At 38.9% G+C, this 17,303-nt stretch overlaps 1 protein-coding gene across 5 annotated transcripts in view; it reads left to right on the forward strand.

The window, feature by feature from the left end:
• MYO16 (myosin XVI) overlaps positions 1-17,303 on the forward strand; it is a 385,302-nt gene that overhangs the window by 299,333 nt on the left and 68,666 nt on the right. The window lies entirely within an intron of this gene.

Genomic DNA, 17,303 nt, shown 5'->3' on the forward strand with positions numbered 1-17,303 from the left:
ATTAACTCAATTTATTACAAATCAACCAGAGCAAGGTAATGAGAAATAAAACGAAATCTCAGAACACCTTCCCACCACCCCTCCCTTCTTCCTGGGCACAACTTCACTCCCGGATTTCACCACCAAGCCCCCCCAGCGGCACAGGGGGACAGGGATGGGGTTTACAGTCATCACATGTTATTTTCTGCCGCTTCACCTCCTCAGGGCTAGGGCTCATCACACTCTTCCCCTGCTCCAGCGTGGGGTCCCACCCATGGGAGACAGTCCTCCACGAACTTCTCCAATGTGGGCCGTTCCCACGGGCTGCAGTTCTTCACGAACTGCTCCAGCGTGGGTCCTTTCCACGGCGTGCAGTCCTTCAGGAGCACACTGCTCCAGCGCGGGTCCCCCGTGGGGTCACAAGTCTTGCCAGAAAACCTGCTCCATGGGATCCTCTCTCCACAGATCCACAGGTCCTGTCAGGAGCCTGCTCCAGCGCAGGGTTCCCATGGGGTCACAGCCTCCTTCGGGAACCCACCTGCTCCGGCGTGGGGTCCTCCATGGGCTGCAGGTGGAGATCTGCTCCACCGCGGACCTCCCTGGACTGCAGGGGCACAGCCTGCCTCACCAGGGTCTTCCCCACGGGCTGCAGGGGAATCTCTGCTCCGGCGCCTGGAGCATCTCCTCCCCTCCTTCTTCACTGACCTGGGTGTCCGCAGGCTTGTTTCTCTTACATGTTCTCACTCCTCACTCCGGCAGCTGTTTCTCCCTGTCCCAACTTTTTTTCCTTCTTAAAAATGTTATCACAGAGGCGTTACCACTATCACTGATTGGCTTGGCCTTGGCCGGCGGTGGGTCCGTCTTAGAGCTGGCTGGTATGGGCTCGCTCTCTCTCGAACACAGGGGAAGCTTCCAGCAGCTTCTTACAGAAGCCACCACTGTAACCACACACACCCCCGCCCCCCCCCCCGCTACCAAAACCTTGGCACACAAAACCAATACATGCTCGTACCACAATTCCATTTTTATTATTGTTGTTAGAAATGAGTGAAATTTTTAATTAATGCGAAAAGACAAAAGGATATGCATCACCGCTTCTGGCTGAAGGAAAACTCTTTTCCCCCATCCCCAGTTCAGTTTTAGGGTTTTGGCTCGCTTACATTCTTAAATGCTTCAGCAAAGAAAGAGCACCATCTTGTCCAAGAGATGTTCGGTTAGCAGCCTCATGCACTCAACACACGTTCCTCTCTCTGCGTGTTCTACTCCTTGATGGATACATCAAGCAGTCATGATCTGGCCTATGTAGTATCTCCTGCAAACCAGCATGGGAATACCAGCTGCTTACATACTTACATCTGAACTTTCAGCTGCTTTCTTGAAAAAGTTGTGGATGTTAAATTATTGCTTGGACAGGATCATATTCTCTCTGGCAATTCTGTAAATATTCAAAAAGTGCAGGAGTATAGGAGTTTATAATCCAACGTGTTTCAAAGGTAAGCCATCAATGTCCTAGCACAATATTCATGCTGCAGCATGAATCCAGAGGTGCAGGCAGGTTGAGGAGAAGATGCAGATAATGGGAGATTTGGAAAAGCAGGCTGCTTTCATGGTCGGAAGTGGTAGGGGCAATCTCTAAATAGCTGTTTCTATACTACTGAATTCAGCACTTCAAGGGACTACTACATGAGCATAAGCACACAATCTTTTCTACTATTAAATGCTCACAGTGGTTCCTGGCAGGGATTTGGTCCTCGCCACGTAGCTTTTGTCACTGCAATTCCCAGGTACAGGTTGGGGGTTAGCACAGGTCTGGGACCATCCTGGTGAGCAGCGTGGAGGTAGCTACTCTCTTTTGGAGGATAAAAGAGAGTAACCATGTGTGCAAAGGTCATTTTATTCAGTTGGCTTCAGTGCCAGAGAAAGGTACCATGCATGTTCACTCTCACAGTATAGGCATGAGTCTGGCACGTTGTCTTTTTTTGAGAAACTTTATTTTAAAATATTACTAAAAGAATGTTTGAAGACTCAAATACAATTTCAATCTTTTTCTTCCACTCCTTCAAGTCCATCCCAAAGACAAATTTTTACCTAAAAGTCTAGAGGTCATCTGGTGCCTCACAATAAATGTTTATTTGCAGTAATGATAGGGAAAACAGAATAGCAACAAAACCCAACAATATGATGCCAGCAACATTCATGCTATTATTTTAAAGTGTTCTAGTTTTGTTACTGTCCATCTTTATCCCTTTTCCTCCACAATAAATTATCTTTATAGGTTCCTTGCACCTGAGCCCCTGTCCTTTTACCTATTTGCATTAGGTCCTAATAATTTTGTTATTATACATAAAATGAATTAAACAGTGGTGGGGCTAGCATGGTGTCACTGAAAATGAAGTCCATTCTATAATATTACCTGTGAATATATGTTGAACCTACTCAGAAGTTAGCAATAATCACTCTGCGTACATCTCTTGACACTAATGGTTTTTCAATCTATGTACAAATAGGAACACAGAGCGAGCTCTTGGCCTAGCAGTACTGAAGGAAACATTCAGCATTATAAGGCTTTTACAGTAGCCATTCCTGTCACACAGGCCAAAGCTTATCTTACTTTGAACAGCAGAATGTGCAAATTCTTCATTTTACTCACCATGACCAATTAACCTTCATATTCACATTCACTGTATGTGGATAATTCTTTTCATTTCAAATAGTGTAAGCGTGTAGCTATTTCTTCTGTTACTGCCTGAAAAGTATGAAATTTTAAAGCAGAAACGATAGTATTGGATTGTAGTTGAAAAGTGCTGTTTATCCTTAATGCTGTATTTTTTAGCCAAGAGGTTACAGATAAAGAGTAAAGAATTATTGAATTCAGAGATTATGAGCTACCTTTTCAAAAGTCATCTAAAAAACTGTCACTTGTACTACATCCCTGTATTGCCTCAGTGACTGGACAGGATGGTTTTGGAAACTGGATAATTAGTTCTCGCTATGTTCTTGTAAACTGGATTTGCTTTTTTGGCTGTTCAGCCTAACTCTGTTTTTGTCCTGCTATTCATTGATTGGAATGAGAAATGATTTTGTGAGATTTCCATACATGCTTATAGTCTTGACGTTGATAGACTTTCTCATCTTCCAATTTTTTATTTCTTTTGGCATCTAGCTGGTATTTTTAGTGTTCTAATACTTGGGAAAATAGCATCTTCTCTATTTCTGCAATTATTTTTCCTTCATTGTGGCTTTTCTACTTCTTTTGCATGGTTCAGAATGGTCTATGATTTCCAGCCCCTACGTGGGCAGCAGTGGTTGCACTGGTATGCATTCGGGCAGATTTTGAGCACAGGCACTGAGCTACTGAGTGCGATGGCTTTCCAAGAGCTGCTTCTTGCAGAACAGTCAGGATGCTGCACAAGAGTCTGAACCTGTCTCTCTGAGGTACTGGTTATTATTCTTCAAGCTGCAAAAGAGAGAAAAAATGACATCAGCTTGAATTTTACTTAGGGTCCCTCAATTCCAAACCAATACAAATACCATACAAACAAGTAAAATATAAAATGTCAATTATGACAAATAGTGATCACAACGGGCCACAATGATACTGGGGTTTATATGAACAGACTCCATTCTGAGCTATCCTGGAACCAAGAAGAAAAGAAAAATACCAAACAGAAAAAATATTGCTCTAGATAGAGATGGATAGTTAGAGGCTTAGTTAAAACCTTATAATTAAGGAACGATCATGAGCAGGAGTAGGATCTGAAAGACAGTGAAGGCTTGCTTATTACCTTCCAGCACAGAAACATGTGCCAACTGATACGGCCTCCACTTTCTGTGGTAATTTCATATCTGGAAGGAGCCATCATACTCAGAAGCCCAGGGATAAAATACAGCTCTGTCACAATGAATGAGGATGATGTTCTTTTATTTTACCTTTTCATCTTTTTTTTTTGTTTGTTTTTTTTTTTTAAAGTAGGGAATAAGTGTATCTGTTTAATATTATTCTGATTATGCTGAGGTGCAGGGGGCAGAAAAATCAGGAAACAAAACACAGGGAAAGATGAAGGAATTCTTTATTCACTGTAGGAAGCTGTAAACAAGTGAATGTTCTTACCGAGTGCTCTTACTGGGCTGAAAAAGTTTAGCCTCCCCATGGCTTGCCCCAAGGGGCAAAGGAATTACTCCCCATTACTCTGGGGAGACAGCTGACAACAGAAAAACACAGAGCAAGAAAGAAAAAATAGACAGTTTCCATTTCTTAATGAGAATAATGAAATTTGCCTACACCTTCATTTTTTCTTGTATGTTTATAAGAAATAGAAATACAAGTCATTTTTTCTTTATTCTATCATGCTCTGCTGTGTCCTTGTTTGTAAATACTAAATACTAGTAAGGACTCTTGATTTTCACGTAGGTTTTCTCTTTTGAAGAGGAGAGTTTCCTAGCCATTTGAGTCATGCTAACGAACAATTTGACCATGTGGTCCCAAAGGGGGAAAAATAGGCCTGCAGATGTAAAACACAACATAACCTGCTATGGTTGTTAAGTGTGACCCTATGAACTGTCAATCCCAGAATGACAGGACTTAGAGGTAGCAAAATGTATCCCCAGATCCGTGCCTGTGAGAGGTTTACCCATAACTAGGATTTTGTCATGGTTTAACCCCAGCCAGCAACTAAGCACCACACAGCCGCTCACTCACTTCACCCCCATCCACTGGGATGGGGGAGAAAATTGGGAAAAGAAGTAAAACTCTTGGGTTGAGATAAGAACAGTTTAACAGAACAGAAAAGAAGAAACTAATAATGATAACACTTAATAAAATTACAGCAGTAATAATAAAAGGACTGGAATATACAAATAATGCACAGTGCAGTTGCTCACCACCTGCCAATCAATGCCCAGTTAATCTCTGAGTGCGATCCCCCTGCCCCCCCCAGTTTATATACTGGACATGACATCACATGGAATACCCTGTTGGCCAGTTTGGGTCAGGTGCCCTGGCTGTGTCCTGTCCCAGCTTCTTGTGCCCCTCCAGCTTTCTCGCTGGCTGGGCATGAGAAGCTGAAAAATCCTTGACTTTAGTCTAAACACTACTTAGCAACAACTGCAAACATCAGTGTTATCAAGGTCCTTTGCATACGGAACTCAAAACATAGCACTGTACCAGCTACTAGGAAGACAATTAACTCTATCCCAGCTGAAACCAGGACAGATTTTCACCTTCAATTTGTGTCTTGGAGTCTTTCTGGTGGGCTGAGTTTCAGTGAATGCAGCTGTGTGGTTCACAGCTTGGCTTAGCTCAGCTGCAAAGTGTTTTATAGTCGTGATGCAAGGAAATCTTGTTTTTCTAGAGCTGAATGTACTATGCAGTTCTCCTGGGGTTACCTGGCTTGAGAAGTAAAGGATATTAATGGTAGGTCTGAAAGCACTGTGCAAAATCAAAGAGAATTTGTAGCCTGGATCCCAACTTGAATTCCCAAAAGACACTGAATTGCTACCCTCCTCCACCCTGCCTGCAGTTTGGAGCATTTACTTTTAGGGTTTTCTTTATCATGTAGGTAATGTAGTCAGAGTTAAAAAAAATTAATGAATGAAAAAATTAAAAACCTTGTTTGGGCTGGCTAATAAAAAAGACAGAATGTTTGAATTAGGGGCCTTTGTGGTGAAGGGATAGACTATCAGAAAACCTGGGTATTCTTTCAGTAATACAGACAGTACCATTGCTTTCTTAATTGGATGAATTTGAATAAATTTCTATTAACAGCTAATCAGGGATTAATATGACTGGTCACTAGCATATATTTATGAGTCACGTTTGAACTCTTACGATGGCTAAAGAAAGACAGTAGCTAAGGAAAGGTCATATTTCACAAGAGTGATTCTTCCTGGGCTACAAAGCTTAACCATTATTTCTATTGCTGTCCTTTTTGGATTTACTGGTTCTGCTTCTGTATTATCAAAGTGAAAGTTGACAGCTGCTAGGTGATCCCGTCGATCACCAAAGTTCATTGATCAGAAGAGAAATCTTGTGGAAATTCTGGTTCCTAAGTGGAAGCTGTGACAGTTACTGTCAATGAATATATAATAAAAATGGGAATTAATAAGGTCAGATGCTATTAAATGCTGTAAAAACAGGCAGCACCAATATAATTTTTAAATTATATATATATGATTTCAGTGGATTTGCCAACTCCAGCTGCAGTGTTTCTGCTGAATTTGCCTGCAGTGCTGGGTCAATTTCTAAAGCTCTTTGAGTAGAGAGACAGAAATCAGTTCTTACCTTATCTTTAAAATAGAAAGCCTTGTGTAATGTGTTTTAGACTCCTGGAAAAGTTTACCCATATATTTTGCATTAATATCTTCAGAATTGTTCTCTGTGGGCTAGATTTTGAAATTCTAGCTTTGCTTTGAAGTCAAGGTAGTGGCACCAAACAACGTTGTGAAGAGTTCATAGTTTCCAATTTGCAGCCTAAATTGTATGCATAGGTAAAGTATCCTCAAATATCCTTTTCCTTATCCTTTTCCTGGAAGAAAGAAAACAGTAAAATAACCATGAAATTAGGAACTATCTGCAGATCGCTGTTTCCTTCCAGCATTTAGCATTTTGATATCTTATTTAAAATGAGGATAATTCCACCCAAGATACACAGAAAGCACTTTAGTAGGTATGTAGTAATTTGTTGGTTTTGGTATTCAGTGCAATGGCAAAAAGGTTAAGTATCAGTGTGTGCTTTATTACCAGTGTAGAACAATAGGGCTCAGAAACTCTCTGGGGCACAGACAGAGCCTGGTTGTACAAGCTTAATATCTAGAACCTAATCTCTTTGCATCAATTAATAAAATAGATCCTGGCTGACTTTTGTGTCATTCACCTTACTTGGTGCTCAAGGAAGACATGTAAAAGCCATTTGGAATATAAATTTTTAATAACAGTGATAGTCATCAAGGACCCATCTAGAGTAATGAGGTGAGCTTATACTTCTTGCTCAGTGAAGCACAAGAATACAGCTGTTCAGGTATGTCCAGGTAAAAATGAGGCAGTAAGATGCTCTTTTATTCATCCTGAACAATTTTATTTTGGTACCATCCTCCTCTACAAACACTCCTTTATGATTAGTGTTTGTAAATTGGATTAGGAATTAAAATTAATTTTTCCTCTCTTTTTCTTCTTAATGTGGTTCACCAAGTTGCTGAACTATACCCAGTGCTTTGCTCTGCTTGTGTTTTAGTTTCCATGGTCAAGGAAGAATTTATGGACTACGGCCTTAGAGATTGAGGTTCACATGGCACACATATTTCTTGTGTCTGGGACACTGCTTAGCAATGGGGACTTCAGCGTCCAGTTGCACAGATCCTGAAATAAGACATCTGTGTTAGCCTTCTCTGCCAGTTTGTGGCAAACCTTCAGGGCTGTTGGACCTCAGGACAACCTCTGTGGATTATGTGAACTGAAGCAAATTAAGCCTTTCACTTAGCTGATGAGAATTGCAGGATTTCTATGAGAAAAAACAAGTTGTTCAGAAAGCCCAAATAATTGTGTGCTAGTGTGCTATTCCTTGTCTTTATTTCTGCACTTTTTGAGTGTTTCTTGGAATTTCATTACTGTCTCTCAGGTTTCTAGACTATCTTTTCCAGGTTTAACTCTTTTCAACTCAGTCTTGTGTTTTCTGTCGTGGAGCTCCTATCCTGCCTTCTGTTGCTGCTCAAGGAACAGCAGAGAAAATTTCATACAGTGAAGGAGAACATGAAGGCTGTATGTAGAGACATCTCTTACAGTGTTGTTGCAAGAAGAGATAAGTCAATACAATGTTATGATTTACCATTTCCAATTCTCTTTAAAAATGGCTTAAATTGCATCAGTCTAATCTTTAGTTTTACCTATGCATATGCAGACATGCAGCTTAGATTATAAGTAGTTGTTTGTGCTAACTGGTAAGACAGTGTCAAGTGCAGATTTGGAGGTACAGTATCAGACCATCTTCTTTTTCATCTTCGTCTTCTTCCTGTCCCTCCTCTTCCTCTTCTTCTCCTTCCTTCTCCTCCTCTTCCTCTTCCTCACCTTCTCCTTCTCCCTCCTTTTCATTGCCTAACCTTATTCTCCTATATGAACATAGCGTGTTAAAATTCCAACACATAAGCTGTATTGAGTCAATTAAAGAATCTCTTAAGATTTTGATGTTTTGAAAATAGAATGTTAAAAAGAGTTAATATTCGGATACTTTTTGTTTTAAAGTAACTTAAAAAGATGGCAAAACAACCATTTTAATAGGAAATAGTAGGAAGGAAGATATGGAACACAATGATAATGGATTCTTATGGTAATCATAGCAAGGAGACTGAAACAAATATGTTTGAAGCCTGTTCTAATTACAGGTCTTCCTCTGATTGCAGTATGAAGTTCTTCTTAGATGAAACTCTTCTTAGAAGTTACACTTAACTGCAGATCCTGAAACCTGCAGTTCTACTCAGGACAGCGTTCATTGATGCTGAAATGCTCCAGTAGTGGACTTCAGATCAAAAATTACTTCAGAGCACTGAATTGTTCCTAACTCATCTAGACAATTGACTTTGCTTGGAGATCATTCTCGAGAGATACCTTTTTTCCTCAGGAAAGTTTATGCTCATGCTAATATCATTGCTTTGTCAAATAATGTCATAGTGCCATTATGAATAACTGTTGTAATCTTTTGATCAAATTTGTACTATTAGCTGATGCTGTATTGCACAGATATGTTGTTTATGTTTGTGACTCTTCTGTGGGACTCATCATTGCATATCTGAACTCCCCTTGCCCAGAAGCTTTGTGTGTTCATTGTTTTGTCTCTGTCTTTCCTCTCTCCTTTTTTTCCTCTTGTAAGCAGGGAAGTTAGAATATCTTACATCATTTGTGAATTCAAAAAGTGCAGCAGACTCATTTCAGAGTCCCATGAGCAAGGTAGGCAGGGCATTAGTGAGAATGATATACTGAATAGATCACAAAGTGATAGGTCATCACACTGGCCCTTTCAGCTTTATTGTCGACTCTACAATAATGTCATCAGTCTTATCCTACAGCACTGCATTGATATGTGCCATGATACCTTAAATCTTTGCAAGGAGAGCAAGACGTAATCTGACTGGTGTTAACAAGCAATATTCCATTAAAGTAGATGTAATGATACCAATTTATACCAAAAAGCAGTCTCGCTGTTGTGTAGTTTGTTGCTTCAGACCGAGAACTGGAAGTGATATTTCTGATTGAGAGTAATCATTTTTATTTGTCTTTCTTTTAGAATGCAAGAAAAGGTGAATAAATGAAGTATTTTGAAGTCATCGGTTTTTGAGGGCACCTTAAATCCAAATTGATATACTTGGTAATGACTTAATTTCCTGTGAAGAATGAAGGTCACCTACAAAGTTTAAAACCATGATTTTTAAAATGACTGTGTAATCATCATATTCTATAAAGAAGAGTTGTGGGTTAACCCCAGTGGGCAGCTCAGCCCCACACAACCACTCACTCATTCCTCCGCAGTGGGGCGGGGGACAGAATTGGACAGGCAAAAGTTACAAAACTTGTGGGTTGACCTAAAGACAGTTTAATAGGAAAAGCAAATCTGTGTGTGCACGTGATGAAAAATAAAGAATTCATTCTCTAATTCCTATCGGCAGGCAGGTGTTTAGCCCTTTCCAGGAAAGCAGGGCTCCATCACGCCTAACAGTTACTTGGGAAGACAAATGCCATCACTCTATACATCCCCTCTTTCTTCTTCCTGCAGCTTGGGGTTTTTTTTTATTTCCTTTATCAACCTTTCTGATAGTGGGGCCCAGTTTGGAATCATTTACAACAGTCTCAGAACTATTCTAAATTACTAATCCCTTGTAAAAGCTTGCTGATAGGGAATTGATTATACTTTAAGAGGTGACCAGAACCCAGAGTGTGCTGGCATTCTCCCTGGCAAGCCACATATATTAGAATTGGTGTACAGCACCTGGGGAGTTGCCTAGGTGTAGGTAGGTATTTGGGACCGTCTTAGAGGCTATAGGCCGTTTGAAATGTATTTGTACAATGTGATAGTGTAGTGATACTATTTGGCCTATTCATGTTATGAACAAACTGAATATCTCTGTAACACATACTCTTCAAGTGTAGACAGACTATTCTGTTCTACCCCCTTTGGGGGTTGTTTTTTTGTAGCTGTTTAGCTTGTTTTCTCCATTTTTCCCTCAGGTCCTCTTTAATACTCAAAAGGCAAGAAATGGACTAGGTAACTTCACATGGCTATGGTGACTCACCTAATAGTCCTGGACTTAATTTATAGTGTATAGAGAAAAAAGGTCACTTTTAGGATGTGATTCAATTGACTTATTTTAGGTTTATCCATTTTTGCAGGTATTTCACAGCCTCAGTCTAACTCCATCTATGGCAAGGGGCAGAATTGGTCTGTAAAAGGCTCCAACAAAATCAGAGAACAACATTTTGGAGTTGAAACAGAAGCAGCTTTTGAAGTTTTACCATGGTATCATCAGTTCTCTAGCCCACAGAATGAGTACTATTGTACATGCAAAATACCAGTCCTTAAGTTACATGTCACAGTGTTAGACTGTGAGAATGATAAAGCTGCTGGTGTTTCTGGGGCTTACTGACAGCACACAAATGAGTATAAGAGAAAATAAAGTTTCTTTTTTGACTGGAATTTTCAGTGGCTGGTCAGACATCTAGCTTTATATTTAGAAGGCAAAAATAAGCATCAGCATTGTTTGATTGGCATCTTCTGAGTTTTGTAATGCAACCTTCAGTTGCTAAAGAGATTATAAATGGGTGTAAACTATTACGTCATTCCGCTGAAGTCAGTTGAATTATTCATGTCTGTCTTGTACTTAGAGTTCTGCAGGACTGGCATGATAAGGTGTCCCTTGAGCTGGGAGATGTAATTAGGTAATAAAATAGACAGACACAAGGAAATAAAGGTGGTATGGTCAGTTTTAAGTCTGGCAGTTACTAACTTCCAAACTTTTGGTGTGCAATCTGAATAATCTTCCAGCATTATTTATATTACATTTAGTATAGAATGTATAAAACCTAGTCAGCGGAGCTTTTTACAGGGAGTTCGTTGTTTTGTGCAAGAGAGAATGTCCTGGCTTTCAGGCTGTTTCAAAGAGAATCTCAAGGTATTGTTCTCCCTCCACTACTAGGCATATGCAGGGTATTTTTCTGCCTTTTTTCTTCCACCTTCTTTTTTTTCCTAGCAATGTTCATTTTCTTAGGCAATATTGGGAACATACAACCATAATTCTGGCTGAACTTTTTCAGCAGTTCCAGTGGTTTTCCTTATTTGAACTTAAGGAAGGATCTGTGAAATTTTAAAATGTTTATTTCATTTCCAGAGTTAAGTGCCACCCTTGGTACCTCTGGACTGACATTCAGTTTCCACTAGCATTTGACTTTTCTTATCCCTCAGGGTTAACTAAACATTTATTAAATCACTAAATATCCCTGTTACTCTATGATATCCTTATAATATCTATGCATATTTTACATCTGTGAATTTAAAAGCTTGTGCTGTTTCTAAACATGGAGAAATGTTCTCACAGAGTACTAAAATACCTATCACAGTACTGGATTCCATCTAAAAGCCTGGATTATAAAAACAGATAAAATTATATTTGTGTATGAATAAGAATATTGAAAGTTCTTGACCCATATCTCACAAGCGGAGTTCTGTGTGCCTATAACAAGTAGCTAATTACATGAAATGATTTCAGAAACTTGGATGTTTCAATGAAAATAATTGAGTACTTCATAATTTGCTGACACCATATAATGACAAAGATAATGGACATAGATTTATATATGGTAGTAAGAATTTCAGTTAAATGCCTGCCATAGAAATAAACCTGTTAAAAGAGATTGTTATCAACCACTGATCTCTTCACTAATCCTTGTACATTGAAACCCTTTTAAGGAAATGCCTTTTAAAATAATAGACCACTTAAATTAATACAAACAGCCTATCTTTAAAGTAAACATTTTAAAGAAGTAACTGTATAACACATTAATTTATGCTAATGGCACCGTGCAGGAACTTTGAATTATCTAATTAAGGTGCAAATTGTCACATGGATAGATTAATTTTGCTGTATAGTTTTAAAATAATACTTTGTATTCATTGATTAATTAAATATAACTGTGTGATTTCAGTGCCTAGAAAAATATAATTAGTTGCTCTTAACTGCTTTTTTTTTTTCTGCTCATAGGACTTGTATAAATGCAGTCCAGCTGCCCCACACTCAAAAGTGACTCTGGCCCTCCTGCTGTTTTTTCTTTCTGTGCTTCTGCAGCTGTTAAATTCTTTCCATTCAACGCAGACATTCATGGCACCCTTTTTCTCCTTATCCACATCTTGATATTCTTTACAACCATTTAATCTTCAGCAGAAGAACGTGGAATGAGACTTCCTAAAGCTAGATTTCCTAGTCAGACTGAATAATAGTAGGCAGTTAATACTGGTGACATCTGAGAGCAAACACAAAATCCTAAGCAAGCATGCATGTAAAATCCTTTTATGTATCCTAATCACTGGATCTTATTTTGCTTTTTTTCTCAGACCAACGTGGGATTAATGAGCTTTAGCAGAATTACTCCTGCTGTACTCCATGGTAAATGAGAGCAGAATCTGGTCCAGTATTGATAGAATATGCCAAGGGGATGGCCTTAGCCTATCTTGAAAAATGTTGCTTGTGTACAGTTTGTATAACCATTATACAATTCAGATCCAGGAGAACCCCTGTTACCCAGACTGATACTGCTCACAGGGTTCAGAGGGCACAAGGGAAGCTTGTGCTTCCCTTGAAGCACGAGAAGAGAGTAGAGAGATGATCTTCCAGAGAAGCTATTTTGAATGTATGGTTTAAGAAGGTCCTAAAAACCTTCCCCATGATCCCAATACACCTTGTCTGAGCTACTAGTGAGCACTGTGGGAAGGATTTTATGTATTTCCATTCCTCTTTGGCTAAGTCATGGTTGTACAGATGAGAAAAAACAAAAGCAAGGAAGAAATAAAGCATCATCTAGGTGGAACATCACATTCAATCCTGTTTCCCTTTAATATCAAATTTTCCATTTTACTCTTGCTTTGCTTTCTGCTTCTGCCATATATGTCTATCTGGGTATATTTCCAAATGAGCTGGAAAGTGCTTTCTTGGCAAACAATGAGCCAATGAAGTAGCAACCCGTCTAGGAGACCAGGTGGGAAAGTGTATAAGCCCACTTTGGTGTTTCAACTCAGTACCACATCATGTTTCTGCAAAGGCCTTGTGTGTTTTTCAGAAAAAGTCAACAGTCACTTTGCTTCATACCACCTGTTTGCAGTTATTTCAGGCATCTGATTCCAGGCTTCCAAACACTGGGACAGGAGCTGGGCCTAATTATGTCCTTCTCTGAATATCATTTCAAAGCTTCCTTATAATTTTGCCCTTGTGATGTCATGCCCACCATTGTGACTGCAGATCAGGAGACCAGCAGTCATGACCTTGTCCTGTGCCCCTTGAAGGAGGATGACCTTCTATCTTGGCCTGCTGGTGAGGCCCAGCAGCAGGTTTCCTGGAGGCAAAGTGCACAATACCGTGACAATCACTAAAACTCTTGTCTTGTAGTGTGATCTTAAAGAAAGGGATGCGTAAGACGTCTTCTAATTCCTAAGTAGTGAGATGTGGCTCAGACTTACAGGGCAGGTTTTTTCTCTGTGGTAGGAGAGAGCAAAAATTTACCTATCTGTTCAGTCACCTTTTGACTCCTGCTCCCAGGCATTGCTTCATTCTGATCTCTCTTAAAAAAAAAGAGAGTACCTTTTTATTTTCTGTGATTTCAGACCTTTTAGTTTTGCAGGAGGACTTTCAATTTTGACACCCTGTTTTCACATGGCTACATCTGTGGAGAAGTGAAACTACCTTCATTACACACCAGTACTGCATCAACTCTGTGTTAACACAGAATCAAATTAGCAGGTTGATAAAGTTAAGCTTGTTCTACAGTCCATATATTTTGCATACAGTGAAGCATTTTACTGCTCTGTGTGCATGTTTGTGGAGTGCCCAAGCATGAAGAGGGAGTTAGCTATGGAGGAGACTTAACTATCCGGAGGTAATTGTAAACATTTACAGAGTTAGAGGTAAATGTTGGTGTAATGGGCTGCTTGTCTGTTTGATGCTAGCATATTTCTGAGTTAATATGTCATTTTTGCCAATTTCTTAAATAAATATATTTTTACATTGCTTTATCAAGACGGAATGAGAATGTCAGCTTTAAGTAAGATGATGCAAAAGTATTGTAATGCAAATCTCAGCAGATGTTGTGAATTCATTCTTTATTTGCGTAGCTGAATCCACTAGTCCCAAGAGCTAAACTATAATTTAGATTCTATTTATTATTCTGCTGCCACATTGTCTGAGATGAGGAAGCCCCTGCTTAATTACATGAAGTATATGAATAAATATCCTAGGATTAAGAAACACATATCTCCATTATTTCTTCTCTCCAGAAATTGAAATTCAGATGTCTAGAAAAGATTAAGTGTGGCAAAACCTAATGCAAAAACATAAAATCTAGGAAACAAAAAAGATAAATCCTTCCAATTCATTTGTCTATCACCCATCACAAAGTAGTATCTTTATCTGAGAAATGTATTTTACTTTTTACTCAGTATAAATTAGAATGTCCCAAACGGCCACTTCGTATGCAAGGGTATTCTGGATCCAGTGGATTTCATAGCCCTGATCCTTAAAAGTCTGCAGTAAGCTCCACATGGGGCCAGTGGCTGACCCATGTGCAACACTGTAAAATTTTGTTCTGGGGATTTTTTGTGTCTTTTCCACTTCTTAATGTTGCTCTTTTATCCCAGGTACATACCATTTATGTCACTCTTAAGTATATTTTCCTTTTTCCCTAGACATGTTAAAGCATGCTATGTATGCCCCTATACCTCTTTGTATAGGAAGTGAATTTTTAATTGTTGAAGTAGAAAATCAGAATGTTTCACCAGTTGAAAAGTTTCTGGCTTCCAGTGCCATATATAAAAACATTGTGGTAAAACTATAATACCTGGTCAGTTTGCTGTAAGGTCAGCTTTAGCGTTATCGCTTTCAAGGTTTCTTTCCATCAGCAAATGTCTGTGTACCAGATTAACCCAGAGAGAATAAAACTGCTTGCAGTTTTCCCAAAATTACTCTTAATTCTATTTTCTCCCTTAATTCTTAATGGTCTGCAGGTCTAGCCATTTAATCCTGTGTTGCTTGATACCAATTAGGATATTTAAAACAATTAACACTAGTGTGGTAGGCAGGTACTCTGAAGCGTTGGTTCATTGCCATATATACTTACTTATTGTTTCAAACCTATCAGGCAAATTGTACTTCATACTCGTCTCCACACCAATCTGAATTAGTTCTGTAAGTCTGTATGAAGCAGCCTTAGTGCAAAATGTGTTTCATATAAAGGTGAACCTTATAGTCTTCTTATACTATGTTTTTGTACTCCTATAAAAGAAGCCCAAAATGCGGTCTGTTTGTCTGCTGTAGTCTGTTATTTATAAAGGCAACTTTTTCTTCTCCACATCCAAAGATTTATTCTGTCTAAAATTTTGAATACCTGCTTTGGTTGTTAATATTTATGCTGTATAATGAGATAGTTATGTCATATATCGTACAGAGATTGGCAGAATTACTTTTCTTTTTTCAAAAAGAATAATAATCTATTTCCCCTTTTCTAATTATCTGGAATTTCCCATGTTCCTCATATTTCAAAAATAATTAGTTTATTCCTTCAAGAAAAAAAAGAATATAACACAGCGAAGTGGAATGAGTATGTATCCTTTATATACACATAACATTAATCAAAATTCCATCCTATTCTTTGCTGCTGACTGCTTTTGTAAGGTTTCTACTACTTGAAAATTTTCCAGACATTGGGGTTTTTTTCTTTAAAAAAATATGTTTCTCTCTTCAATAGATAGGTCCTCTAGATATTTCAGCTCTCACTTGCTAGATTTTTCAAATACAAACCATGCCTAACCCACTCTCCCCATCCTCCCCAGATCTAAACAAACAGAACTAAAAACACTGAGTTATGAGCACAGTGACAAGTTTTGCAAACAAAGTCCATCTCTTTCACATACTTCACAGACATAATAATATATCAATCTGTTCCTGGTTGTCAAAGGAAGAAAAGAGAAAGTTTAGAAAGGGAAAACAGAGAATTTAGCAAGACAGCACAACCTGGTTTTACTCCTTTGTGATGACAAATTTTACATTTCTTCTAGCAGAAATACAGGATACAACTTAATTTTGATTGCTGCCTTTTATTCACTACCTTTTGAATAGATCTTACTAAATTATGTCATTTTACCTTGCCAAACAGAACACTTTGTAGTAAACAAAAGAAAGAGAAAATGAAACTGCAACATAATGAATTACACTGGCAGAACTGATTATTTTTCCTTGCATAAGCTGTGTTTGGATATTTAAAACTTAAAACTACATTACTTAGCACTCTTATAAAGCAGTTACATGTCAGTCATCCATGATTTTTATTTTTTAAATAACAAAGACATGGAGAGAAGCAGTTGCTTTCAGGAAGGATTTGAGTTCTGGTGTTAGAACCTGTCCTCTTACTGAAGTTATTGGATTGCAGTCAGTAGCTACCTCTGACGTTGTCATTTTTCATCTTTCTTTCTTAGCTAGGCAAGAGGGAGACCTGTGAAAAAGAATAGCAAAAACGAACCAAACAGAAAAAGTACTTCTGAGGCTTCAGTTCAAAGACATCTATGTGGTTTAAGCTGTTGATTTGGAGCTGCTTGGTTTTGTGCCCTTTGTACTTGCCGTGTTCTTTCCGTTAGTATCTTCTCTATCATGTTGATGTGCTATTGAAATTGAGTGCATGGTGTTTATTCCAATGCTTAAAGATTTGCTGTGCAGACAGAACTGAGAGTACAACCCTACAGCCTATTTGTGCACACTCTGTGTAAATCAGATAGCGTGCTGAGCCTTAGAATATTACTGTGGGTTACTGTGCCATAACCTGAACTGCAGAATATTCTATCTCAGGGAAAAACAGCCTGCTGGATCTTGTCAGCTGTGCACTTAGGGAAGTGAGGGAGAAAATGATCAGATAACATCCTTATCTGTGAAGACCCAAGAGAACTGAGTTTTCCATATTCACGAGCTACCTGAGGGTATTGGCAGCAGTACCTAGTCCAAACAAACAAAAAATCTCCCTGATAAAGAGCATCATTCAGAAGTAAAGGAAGAGAGGTCAGAGCACAGCTGCTTCCACACCAGAGGATCCTGGC

Source organism: Accipiter gentilis, chromosome 31, assembly GCF_929443795.1.
Source record: "Accipiter gentilis chromosome 31, bAccGen1.1, whole genome shotgun sequence".
In the NCBI taxonomy this organism is placed as follows: Eukaryota; Metazoa; Chordata; class Aves; order Accipitriformes; family Accipitridae; genus Astur; species Astur gentilis.